This window comes from Onychomys torridus, chromosome 11 (assembly GCF_903995425.1).
Source record: "Onychomys torridus chromosome 11, mOncTor1.1, whole genome shotgun sequence".
NCBI lineage: Eukaryota > Metazoa > Chordata > Mammalia > Rodentia > Cricetidae > Onychomys > Onychomys torridus.
The window spans coordinates 71,843,858-71,856,702 of NC_050453.1; the positions used below are offsets into that span (position 1 = coordinate 71,843,858).

Consider the following 12,845-nt stretch of genomic DNA (forward strand, 5'->3'; position numbering starts at 1 on the left):
AGACACTGTCTACTGATTCACAAGTAACTTACCAGTGGCTCTATCACTAATGACAATGACCTTCTTTTCCCCAGCAGCCCTCCTCTGTTATCCCCCCTGATGGAGTAGGGTCCCAGGAGCCCCTAGCCCGTCTAAGACAACAGTAGGATCTTCTGAGTAGGGTCTAGGTCCCCAGCCAAAGGCTACTAAACAGCTTTACAAGCAAGTGGATTCCCTCTGGTGGACACAGCCTCAAATGCAACTAGAGTAGTTGGTTTTCCCCTTAATGGCCATGCCATTATTACTCCAGTGGGCATACTGCTTTGTAGGTCTGTTTGTTGTACATAGGGTCCACAGTTCAGTAAACTTGTTGATGGCTTTTCTCCCTCAGAGTTTGTATAGCACATCTAGTACTATGAAAGGTTGCCAGCAGGGAGGAAACTTTCAGCTCAGTCCCAACAGGATTTCTCCCCAAAGCATATCAAGTTTTCAGCAGTAGGATCTTCACATGTCCTTCAGGTGGTAGACACAGTGCCCATGATGAGCTTTTCAGCATACATCTCGCTGAACATTATTAGACAGTGGCCAAAGCAATGTCCCTGGTTCAGCCTCAGGCACCTAGGTCACCTAGGAGCCACTTCTACTGGCTCCTGTACTGGTGGCAATACCTCCTTCCACCCAGGGCTCCTGTAAAGGCCCCACATTCAGGTAGGCCATTTCCATAGGTTCCAGGTCCTCTGGGACATCAGGCCAACAGTATGCGACAGAACCCACACCTTCCTGGACTTAGTGCTGCTGTGGCATGCCCAAAAGTTGACAAGAAGTGTTCATGGCTCTAGCCCTGGTGACCCATAACCTCTGGACCAATATGCATCACCTGTAGTCTCAGTGGAGGTCAGGATGTGTGAAGACCCTGCTCTTTTCTGCTCCAGCTGGAAGCCCATTTTTCTTATTATGTGGATATGTACATATCTGTGTGTGGATATATGCACATGAGTGCAGTGCCCTTGGTCAAAAGAGAGTGTTGAATCCCCTGGAGCTAGAGTTATGGGTAGTTGTGAGTCACCCAGTGTGGGTGTGGATAAATGAACTTGGGTTCTCGGTAGGAGCAGTACATACTCTTATACACTGAGCCGTCATCTCTCCAGCCCCTACCTGGGTAATTCTTATATTTAAATGCTGCAGCCATTGGAGACTGAGCAACTGTCTACACTGCAGCCGCCTCCTTTAGTCCGTCCTCCCCCTCCTCCTCCTCCTCCTCCTCCTCTTCCTCCTCCTCCCCAACCCCTTCTTCAGAGCTTCCTTCCTCTTCTTTTGTCTCCTCCTTCTTCCCCTTCATCTCCTTGTTCTTTTTGTTGTTTTGAGACGGTCTTACTCCCAGGGTAGCCTCAGACCCACTATCTAGTTAATTCTCTCCTTAGAACTCCTAATCCTTCTGCCTCAACTTCTGAAGTGCTAGAATTACAGATGTATGCCTGGCCTCCGTGATTTGTATTTTACCCAAAAAGTAAAGTGCTGAAAGTTGGGTACCATAGTCTGTACCACCTACTAAGGAGACAGAAGGAGGAAGAACCTTTGGACCCTAGGTTTAGAACTAATATAATGTAGCAAGACTCTGTTATAAATATCCTAGTTTGTTATTATGTTGCTGTGATAAAGCATTCTCTTTTTTATTAATTTTTTTCATTGATTTTACATACCAACCACAGTTTCCCCTCCCATTCTCTCTCCCCTCCTCCCATCTACCCCACTCCCTATTCCCTCCTCCTTCCTCTCCATGCAGAAGGGGGCAGGCCTCCCATGGGTGTGAACAAAGCGTGGCACATCGAGTTGAGGCAGGACCAAACTCCTCCTCCTGTATCAAGGCTGGGCAAAGTAATCCAGCATGGGGAACAGGTTCCCAAAAGCCGGCTAAGTGCCAGGAGTCCTGATCTCATGCTAGGAGCCTTGCAAAGAGACCAAGCTACACAACTGTGACACACACATGCAGAGGGCCTAGGTCAATCCCAGGCAGGCTCCCTAACTGTAGGTTCAGAGTTGGTGAGCTCCCACGAGCTCAGGTCAGCCGTCCCTGTGGGTTCTCCTGTCATGACCTTGACACCCCCTGGCTCCTATAATCCCTCCTCCCTTTGTTCAGCAGGACTCTTGGCCCAGTGCTTGGCAATGATCTCTGCATCTGCTTCCATCAGTTACTGGATGAATGCTCTCTGATGACATGAGGGATCTGGTTGGACTGGGTGAGGGAGGCAGGTTGGGGGCGGGATGGAGGTGGAGAGTAATGAAAGAGCCATCTTGATGGGGGCTGCATTTCAGGATTTGGGAGAAACCTGGTGTCAGGAAAACGCCCAGCAATCCACAAAGATGACTCCAGCTAAGACTCCTAGTCTCGTTATTACAGTGTCTCAAATTGTGGCCCCAATGGAGGTAGTGTATCTAGGTTTGGTTTGGGTTTTTTTGGTATATGTATAAGTGTGTACACATGTGTGCAGATGGATGCCAGAATTCACAGTTGATGTCACAATCTACCTAGTTTTTGCTGTTTTTATTTATTCATTTTTTTTTTCTGTGTATGTGCATGCCACAGCGCTCCCAGGGAGGCCAGGGGACAACCTGTGGGAGTGTGTGCTCTCCTGTCATAGATCCCAGAAATTATACTCAGGTTGTCAGGCTTGGTGTCAAGTGCCTCCATGGGCTGAGCCACCGCTCCAGCCTCCACCATATTTTTTGAAACAAAAGTCTCTCACCGAATGGATTCCAGTTGGCTAAGCGGGCTGGCCAGCGAGCCCCAGAGTTCTGCCAGTCTCTGCCTCCCAAACACTAAGCTTGCAGACAGAAACCACTATGCCCAGCCTTTTGTGGGTGCAGAGGATCTGAACTGGGGTCCTCGAGCTTCCGTGATAGACACTTTACTGATTGTGTATTGTCTGGAAAAGTTCCTGGTTGATGGCCATCAGAACACCAAGGACAACAAGATGAAACGAGACAGTGTCAGTGGATGAATGTGTCTAGCAATTTGGAGGGTCATTCAGCATGTGCCGCCATCTATGCGTTGCCTTTAAGTAAATTTAGAAGTTTTTATTGAGACACTGGCTTCTGTTAGCCTGGTGTAATTAATTCTTCACATTAAACGGGTTTTTGCCTGGCAGCTGATGGATAGGACTCATTGTCTCAGTAGAAGTGAGCTCACAAGGTTAAGTGAGAATGTTCTCAGAGGTATCCGGCCTTGTCTCAGGAAGAATGCTAATGTCCACTTTGATATCAATCATGGAAGAGCAACTTGGGGTTGGGACTTTCTAGAAGCCACTTTCTCATCAGATCTATAGCACCCATCCTCAGCATGCCTGTAGAATAAATAAAAGCTCCCTAAAGGACACAGGAGCTAAATAGGAAACAATATTCTCTATAATCTTACTAGCATATGAATTAAATGCCATTGACGCTCTAAGTATTATTGGTTGCTGTCCTTTCTTCCTACTATCCTTTTGAAATAGGCTTTGTGAGTGGGTGATACTTCCAGAATTTGAAGACATAAGAGATGAATCTCATCTGACTTTTGTGGACTTAATTTATACCATGAACTGTTGTACAATATTGGATGCTGGGTTTTTAATGGTGATGTGGCATATGGGATCTGGTCAGTTTAGAGGATTTGAAGTTAGAGATCACATAGTCAACTGTATTCATAGTTGTCTTGGTATCCTCCTTTTTTTTTTTTTTTTTCTGGAGCTGAGGACCGAACCCAGGGTCTTGCCCTTGCTAGGCAAGAGCTCTACCACTGAGCTAAATCCCCAACCCCTCGTATCCTCAAAATGCCATCTAGGTAATGAAGGCCCATTTCTTCTCTGTCTCTCATGTGTGTTGTGTTTGTGTATGTGAGTGCAGGCTTGCACATGCCATGGTGTGCATGTGGAAACGAGAGGACAGCCTTGGGTGTCACTCTGTCCCTTACACCTTGTTTGAGATAGGGTCTCCATTGCTCACCACTGTGTATACCACAAAAGCCGGCCCATGGCCACACAGGTCCAAGGTCCATTTATAAATAGACTTGAAAGTTTTTTATTCCATATTTCTTTTGAATAGCATCAGCTTTATCATCTTGTGTAGGAATTAATATCATGCTTTACAAGACTACTGTATAGACATGGGGGAAAATGTCCTTTAAATCTCAAGTGTGTTAAAGAGTTCATTAAAAATTCAAAGCAAATAATGACCACAGGAACTTTCCTGTTATTTTAATTGGAAGCTTCTGTTTCGCTGGTGGAGATAAAGATTGCCTAATGATTGGAGTAATTTTACCAAAATTCTTAGTTGCTTCCCTTGTTTCCATTCTGATGTTTTTTTTAATTTTTATTTTTTATTTTATTGTCTAAAAACTTGTGGCTTACATACCTAAGTTAAGCACCACTTCAACACTACTACATTTAAAAGCAAATGTTCCTTTGTTCAATAGATACTTGGTATTAGACTATCAAGTGCTGACTCCATTGGCGTGTCTGTATGTGTGTGTTGTGTGCACAACATCTTTGCAGAGTCTGTTCTTGCCTTCCACCGTGTTGAAACTCTGCTGTGCTGTACACTCCACACTAGCTGGCTGGAAGCTTCTTGGCTAGTCTGTGTCTCTTCCTATCTTGCCATAGGAGTGCTGAGGTTATAGATGCGTGCCACCACATCCAGATCTGAACATGGGTTCCAGGGACTAAGCTCAGGGCACCAGGTTTGCAGAGCCAGCACTTTTACCCAAGGAGCCACGTTCCCAGATCCCTTGGTATATATCTAAGGAGGAAAGCCTACATGTGAAGATTAACTAGTACTCTCTGGGTGGACATATTTACCAGCATGTCAGCAGGAAATAATGGTGACTGCAATGAGAACATTTAATTGAGGTGACCTAAAGGTGATTGTAGTTTTGAGTCAGGAATTTAGGACAAAGGCATTTCCTTCATGTGTCTTAAAAAAATTACATTTACTTATTTACGTATTAGTTGGGGGTGGCGTACACAGGCCAGAGCACACACTGTCACAGTGCACACGAGGGGACCAGAGGACAAATTACAGGAGTTGTCTCTCTCCTTCTGCCTCATGGGGCAGGGATGAATTCGGGTTGCCAGGCTTCAGGACATGCCCCTTTAGTGCCAGCCTCCTTCACGAGCGTTTATGCATAGACAAGAAAAACTTCCACACTGAATTCTTCACCAGTTTTTACATTGTGAGTGTTCCTTTTTAGTTTCGTTACATATGTGGTTTCTTTCTGATGGTCTGTGTGGCCCTGGCTGTCCTGGACTCTGTAGATCAGGCTGGCCTGATATCCATCTGCCTCTGCCTCTTGAATGCTGGGACTAAAGGCATACCTCACTATTGCCTTGCTCCTGTAACTAGTTTTAATGATGAGAAGTAACAACAGGTTAGTTTTGAGTAGGTTCAGTGATTTGGGTTAATCCTTACAAGGCAGGCAGAAAATTTGTGTTCCAGGATAATGAATGAGTGTGTGTGTGTGTGTGTGTGTGTGTGTGTGTGTGTGTGTGTGTGTGTGTGAGAGAGAGAGAGAGAGAGAGAGAGAGAGAGAGAGAGAGAGAAAGGTATATAGTGTATATGTGGGTAGGTACCTTGTATACACACACACACACACACACACACACACAAGGAGCATAGAGGAGGATATTGGATGTCTTTTTTTTTTTCATTTTTCTTTATTAAGAAATTTTCTACTCACTTCACATACTATCCACAGATCCCCCTCCTCCCTCCTACCACCCCCAGCCCTCTTTCCCAAGCCACCCCACATCTCCACATCCCCCAAATCAAGGTCTCCCATGGGGAATCAGCAGAGCCCAGCACACTGAGCCTAGGCGATATTGGATGTCTTTTAAAAATTTTACTTTCCTTTGACAATTTTATACATGCATATAATATATTTTATTATATCCATCCCCTGTTCCCCTCTACCTCCTTCTGGAACATTCTCTTCCCAACACACCCTGTCCTATTTCCATGTCTTTCCTTTCTTTGTTCTTTTTTGTAAATAACCCACTGAGGTTAATTAGAGTTGCTGGCATGAGTCAGGGTGGGGGCTATCTAAGGGAGCAGGGGCAGCTTACCAGTGGCTGCACCCTCCCCCATCAATTGCCACAGCTCCTCAGCTAGCAGGGAGGCCCCAGGCCTCCTCAGTTCATGCTAGAACACGGGTCGGCTAGGTCTTGTGCAGCGGGTAGACAAAGCTGCCGAGGTAGGTGAGTCCAACAGTCCTGTCGTGTCCAGAACCTGTTTTTTGTTTTTGTTTTTCATACTTTTTGGTTTTGTTTTGTTTTTTCCAGAGCTGAGGATGGAACCCAGGGCCTTGTGCTTGCTAGGCAAGCGCTCTACCATTGAGCTAAATCCCCAGCCCCATGTTTTTTTTCTAACTGTCATTATTTTGAATTTATAATCCTGGATGCTGAAAACAAACAAACAAACAGACAAACAAACAAACAAACAAACAAAAACCAGGCTAAAGTGCTGTCAGGTGTTCTCATCTTTTAATGGGCTAAGAGAAGAAAAAAACCCCAGTCGGCTCCTTTGCCCTGCCCTGGACCTGCAGTGCTGTTAACACAGGCGAGAACACCTGCACTGGGACATGTCCTGGATAGTTTGTTTTTTCTCAGTTGAGAAATGCTCTCCCCAGACTGTCTTGTGAGCAAGCCTGTGGGGCATTTTCTTGATTAATGATTGATGTGGGAGAGTCCAAACTACTGTGGGTGGGGCCACCCCTGGGCAGGTGGTCCTTGAGTGTTTAAGAAAGCAGACTGAGGAAGCCATGGTGAGCAGGTCAGTAAGCAGCACTCCTCCATGAACTCTGCTTCAGTTCCAGACTCCATGTTCCTGCTGTTGAGTTCCCGATGGACTGTGATGTAGAACTAAACATTTCCTCCTAAAGTTATTTCTTTTCTTTTCTTTCTTTTTTGTTTGTTTGTTTTTGGAAACAGGTTTATCTGTGTAGCTTTGCGCCTTTCCTGAATCGCACTCTGTAGCCCAGGCTGGCCTCGAACTCACAGAGATCCACCTGCCTCTGCCTCCTGAGTGCCGGGATTAAAGGCTGTGCCACCACTGCCCGGCACCCAAAGTTATTTCTGCTCATGGTTGTGGGGTCCTGCTCCACCAGGAACTGAGGTCACCTCTGAAGAGGGGGCCTGGAACCGAGGAAAGATAGTGTGCTGCTTGCTCGTTTCCCAGCCTTCCTCTTACCTGGAGACAATCAGACACAGCTCGGAGTCAAGTCAAGCAAGAACTCCTTTATTATTAGGCAGTAAGCCTCTTTTATAGCAGAAAACCTCAGAACCCTAGGAGGGGGTGGAAGGAACCAACCAATCGTTTTAAAGGTCACCCTACACTCATTTCCTTGTTTATGAGCTGTTTATGCACTGACTGGTCTCCTGATCTTTGTATTTAATCCCAGCGTAAACACTTGGGCTAACTTCCTCTGGCACCATCTTTGCGGCCCATGTCATCCTGTATGCCCCACAGATTCCCCCTTTTTGTTTTTAAGTAAGTTCATCTTATTCTGAGGTTTAGGCTCAGGGCACCTCTTCACGAAGTTCACTCCAGCTGTAGCAGGGACATGTGCCATTTGTGTCTTGTGGTGACCACTCTGAACATGGAGGGTGTGTCTCATCTGTTTAAGTGTGCCGTCATTGGCAGATCAGCCCTACTGTCCCTGGGGGATTTAGTTAGGAAGCAAACACAGTGTAGGTTCCTAGTCCCAACACTAGTTAAAAATTTTAGGAGATTTCTCTAAAAAGCCTCTTTTTACCAATGTTGGGCAGGGCGGTGGTGGCCCACGCCTGTAATCCCAGCACTCGGGAGGCAGAGCCAGGTGGATCTCTGTGAGTTCGAGGCCAGCCTGGTCTACAAAGCGAGATCCAGGACAGGCTCCAAAGCTACAGAGAAACCCTATCTCGAAAAAACCAAAAAACCAAACAAACAAACCAATGTCATGGGCAGGAGAAAAGACTTTTACTATCTGAAGAATTGACATGACATCTACAGAGGGAAGAGTTGAGAAACCGGTGAAAGGTATAAAGAGAGAGTTATCCTTCCCTACCCCTACCCCCAAAGATGGCTGATGATTTCCAGAAGGAGGCTGTTCCAGTCACATTTAGGAATTACTAGAATTAGAATTGTCAGCCCCACACCTCCAGAGAAGGTGGCCATTGAGTCGTCCTTATCATACATGGTCACTGGGAAGGACACAGTCAGCTTCTCTTCGCTGGCACCAGTGTCCATTATGCACTCCGCCTCCAGCACATACTTCTGAGGCTCCCGGTCCAGGGCCCAGCGAGTGCTCACTCCAAGCCATCTGGGTTGCAACAGAAGGGCAGACTCTCCTCTTCCAGGTGTCTTCACATTGATGTTGGGGCAAAGGAACTGCACAAGCAACAGGTGTAACTGGTAGAAGGTGCCAAGGGGCCTGTTCTCCCTGATGCGGAAGGACAGGCCTGTCTCCGGAATGTAGCCATCCTGGGATTTGAGGGAGCTACATGCTGGGAAGGAGTCAATGATGAAGGAAAAGTACGTATGGGCACAAGCCTGGCCAATTGTGAATGCTGAGCTGTTCCCAGGAACTGTGGTCCAGGCTTTGGTTGAGGTAGAGAAGGGCAGTGTCCTCATGGATGTAGATCCAATCATTCTCATGCGGCCGTGTGCGGAAGTGATGCTGGCCTAGGCGGAAGCTGGGGACTTCTTCAGGGCCATCCTGTAGAGCAGGGACATAGAGCAGAGGTGTGCCAGCTGGCTGGTCCACATATAGCCTCTCCCAGTAGCATCCCTTAAGAAGCAGAGGCCCAGCGGGGCTTCGCCCAGCAGTGGCAGCAGCAAAAACAGCTTTAGCCCTACACCCCACCCTACCCCCACCCAGCACCATACGTCACTTTCGCCACCAGCCATGTGCAAGGGCTGCTGTGGAAGAGCAGGTGGGTCTCTGCGGTGGGGTGCGGCCACACCAAAGGGCATCTTGGTATAGTCACCATTGTCCCCAGACTCCTTGGAGGAGCCAGCAGTGGGGCCCTGGGAAGTGGTAGTGGATGCTGGAGGCAGATGGTAGAGCTCTCCTGGGGCAGGTGTCAGAGGCTGCTGCAGGGAAGAGGGGGAGGCCAAAGGACATGGGGGCAGTGGTGGGTGTGGGGATGAGACCTCTGGGGAAAGAAGGCCATCCATGGAGCCCACTGTGTCCTCACTATGGGTGACAGGCTTAGGGGACTTTATGAAAGGGGGTCCAGTCCCCAATGTCGCAGGATCCTCTGGCCAGTTCCATTGCCAGCACTGATCACCGCCCAGGTCACCTGCTGAGGTTGGTGTGGGTCCCTCTGGGCTGCAGCTGGAGCCAGGAAGAGCAGGGCGACCATCAGCTGGAGTAGCGCCATCTGGTGTCAGGCTAGCACACACTTGCAGCTCATGTAGCCAGGGCCAGTCTCATTGGGAGGGCTCAGCTTCTGCAGCTTGTGCTGCCGAATCTCACAACCTCATGGACTAGTGTGTAGAAGGCACCCTCCACACCCTGCCTGGTCTTGGCTGATGTTTCAGTGTAGGGCATGCCATAACTGCGGGCGAGGTCCTGGGCCTGCCAAGACTCAACAGTATGAGCAGCCAGGTCACACTTGTTCCCTACCAGCACCATTGGCACATAGTCTGAGTCCTTCACCCGCTTGATGTGCTCCTTGTACTGCTGGATGTCTTCAAAGGACTTGGTGTTGTTGATGGCAAACACACAGAGGAAACCCTCCTCTGTGTGCATGTACTGGTCCCACATGGCACTATACTCCTCTAAACCTGCTGTGTCTAGGATGTCCAGCAGACATGTCTCCCCATCAATGACCACCTGTTTCTGATAGGAGTCCTCTATGGTGGGGAATTCTGGATAGCTGGATGGTCAGGGCATTCTTTCCCACGCCTCCAGCACCCACCACCACAAGCCTGTGTCCTGTCATCACTTTTGTAAGGCCTGTCACTCCAGGAGCTCCTGCCCCACAAGGGGCACAGAGGGGTGGCTGGGGAGCAGAAGGCCCTGATTGGGGCCCGACGTGGGTGTCCTTGTAGCCCCAAGGCCAGAGCGTGATGGCCGCAGGGTGCAGAGTAACTGAATATGAGGGCTAATTCCTCTTTTGTTCTATTGAAACAAAAATATATTTAAGTTTGCTAAAGGGTGTAAAATGGGTAACATCTGTTTGTCAGAGGATATTTGGCTCTAGGCCTCTGGGGTTAACTCCCTGCCTTTCTAAAGGGGGTACCTTTAGGAAGGGCTGACATGCCTTGTATGGACGATCTTTTGGAGATAAACCTATGTTCTCTTCTTGTTAGTCAGCCTGGCCTGGGGCATCTTCCTGTTGGGGGTGGATGGGAAGGAATTTTTTTTTTTGTTTTTCTTTATTAAGAAATTTTCTGGGCTGGAGAGATGGCTCAGAGGTTAAGAGAACTGACTGCTCTTCCAGAGGTCTTGAGTTCAATTCCCAGCAACCACATGGTGGCTCACAACCATCTATAATGAGATCTGGTGCCCTCTTCTGACCTGCAGACATATATTCAGGCAGAACACTATACATAATTTAAAAAAAAAAAAGAAAAGAAAAGAAAAAAGAAATTTTCTACTCACTCTACATACCACCCACAGATCCCACCTCCTCCCATCTCCTAGCCCTCCCTCCCAAGCCACCCTATATCCCCACATCCCCCAAATCAAGGTCTCCCATGGGGAGTCAGCAGAGCAGGGCACACTGAGCCTAGGCAGGTCCAAGCCCCTTCTCACTATACCAAGGCTGTGCAAGGCATCACACCACAGTCACTGGGCTCCCAAAAGCCTGCCCATGGACCAGGGATGGATCCTGATCCCCCTGCCTGGGTGCCCCCCAAACAGTTCAAGCCAAACAACCAGTCCAGTCTCATGGGGGTTCCACAGCCACCAGTCCACAGTTCATGGGCTTCCACTAGTGTGGCTGGTAATCTCTGCACATCCTCCCATCATGATCTCGACGTTCCTCGCCTGCAGTATCTCTCCTCTCTCTCATTGAAAGACCCCAGACCCCTGGGATACTTTCGTCTGAGGGAGGGACCACAGAAACCAAGATTCCAAACCAGCAGATACAACACGCATGAGGAATGTATTCAGCACTGGCACAAGTGGGCTCTCTGCCCTGGTCAGTCAGAGAGCCCTGAGCAGCGGTTACAAGCATTTTTAAAGGCAGAAACTACAAAATTAGCATAAGATACCAGGTGTCCTGGGTTTGGCCCAATTTAAAAATCATCATATATTTCAGCAATCATTTTGTTACGTGGGAAATTTTGTAACACTCGTAAACTGGTTGGCTCAGGGGAGATCTAGAGGGAGCGGTTACTCTGGAGGTGAGTTCGCATAGTTACAGGCTTGTGATTGGCTGACATATGACCTAGTTTGCTGGACTCACCAGATGGTCCTTATCTTGGGTCCCATTTGGGGAATTTTTAAACAGAGACTTACTACTATTTTTTTTTTTTTTTAATCTATAGTTACAGACCTTGTCCCAAGGCCGACGTCTGGACTCTGAAACTTTTTACTTATTTCCAGGGAGAGGATGAGTCAGTGTCTAATGCAAGCAAGTTTACAGAAGCAAAGTCAGCAATTTGCAATTGTAAAATGTATCTCTAATTTTTTTTCTCATCATCAATTGGATTCCTGGAGCCTCAGCCTGGTGCCTGGCCATGGATCTCTGTATCTGCCTCCATCAGTCACTGGACAAAGGCTCTCTGATGACAGTTAGGTTATTCACTAGACTGGTCACCAGAGTGGACCTGTCCAGGCACCCCCTAGACCACTGCCAGCACCCCAAGGTGGGGATATCCTTGTGGATTCCTAAGAGCCTCCCCAGCACCCTGCCTCTTCCTATTCCCATAGATGGGAAAGAATTTTAGATCTCTGGCTAGGAACCAGATCAGGGCCGTCTCTCCAAAGGGGAAGATGCAACCATACCCCCTCCTCACGGTAAGCAGGGGATCTGATCTTCTCCACTGAAGTGTTGGAGGGTTCCTCCATCATACTTGAATTTGAGATTTGGGATTTAATTGGCCCCAATGTTTTTGAAATCTGGATTCTTTGGCTCCTTTGGACAAATTTAAAATATTAATAGTAACTAAGGCCTGATGTAGTTGAATATGGGGGCTTACTCCTCCTCTTTGTTTTAAAAGCTGCTCTTTGAGACATTGATGGCTTCTTTCAATGACTACCTGTCTCTGAGGGTTGTGGGGGATTCCTATAGTATGTTTTATGTGCCATTGCTCAAATAATTCTAGCATGGTTTTACTGTCACCCAGCTGACAAGGCATTGGAGAAAGTGATAGTGTGCATGTTTGGCCCTCTCACCAGCGTGGGCTGTGGCCCGGCAGGCCCCCCGGGAAGGTGTCTATTATGACAAATACATATTTAAGTTTTCCAATGGGCACAAAATGAGTGACATCAGTTTGCCAGAGGATGTTTGGTCTCAGCCCCTAGGACTGACTCCTGGTGTTTGGGGGAGGGTACTCTTAGAAAGTGCTGGCAGGCCTTACAGGTATGAACTATCTTTTTAAGGTCCTTTATAGGAATATGAGGAAATCTATGTTATAGACCTCTCCAGTTAAGATGAGTCAGGTCATGTAGGCAAGTGGCCTCTTGTAATGTTGATATTTGGGCAACCAAGGCCAGAGTATCCGCCCAGTCATTTCTCATAGCCAGAAATCCCAGGAGCTTAGAATGTCCCCTCATGTGTTGAACATAGATAGGATGGTTTCTTCCCTCCAGTAACCCTCTAAGGGTACCATTAGCGGGGAAATGGGATTAGTGTCCAGGGTGAATATGGGCCTGGGGTGAATGAGGTAATAGATTTACTACA

The 12,845-nt window shown here is 47.7% G+C and overlaps 1 pseudogene; it reads right to left on the minus strand.

The window, feature by feature from the left end:
* Positions 1-9,377: 9,377 nt before the first annotated feature.
* LOC118593486 lies at positions 9,378-9,968 on the minus strand (annotated as a pseudogene).
* Positions 9,969-12,845: the final 2,877 nt, after the last annotated feature.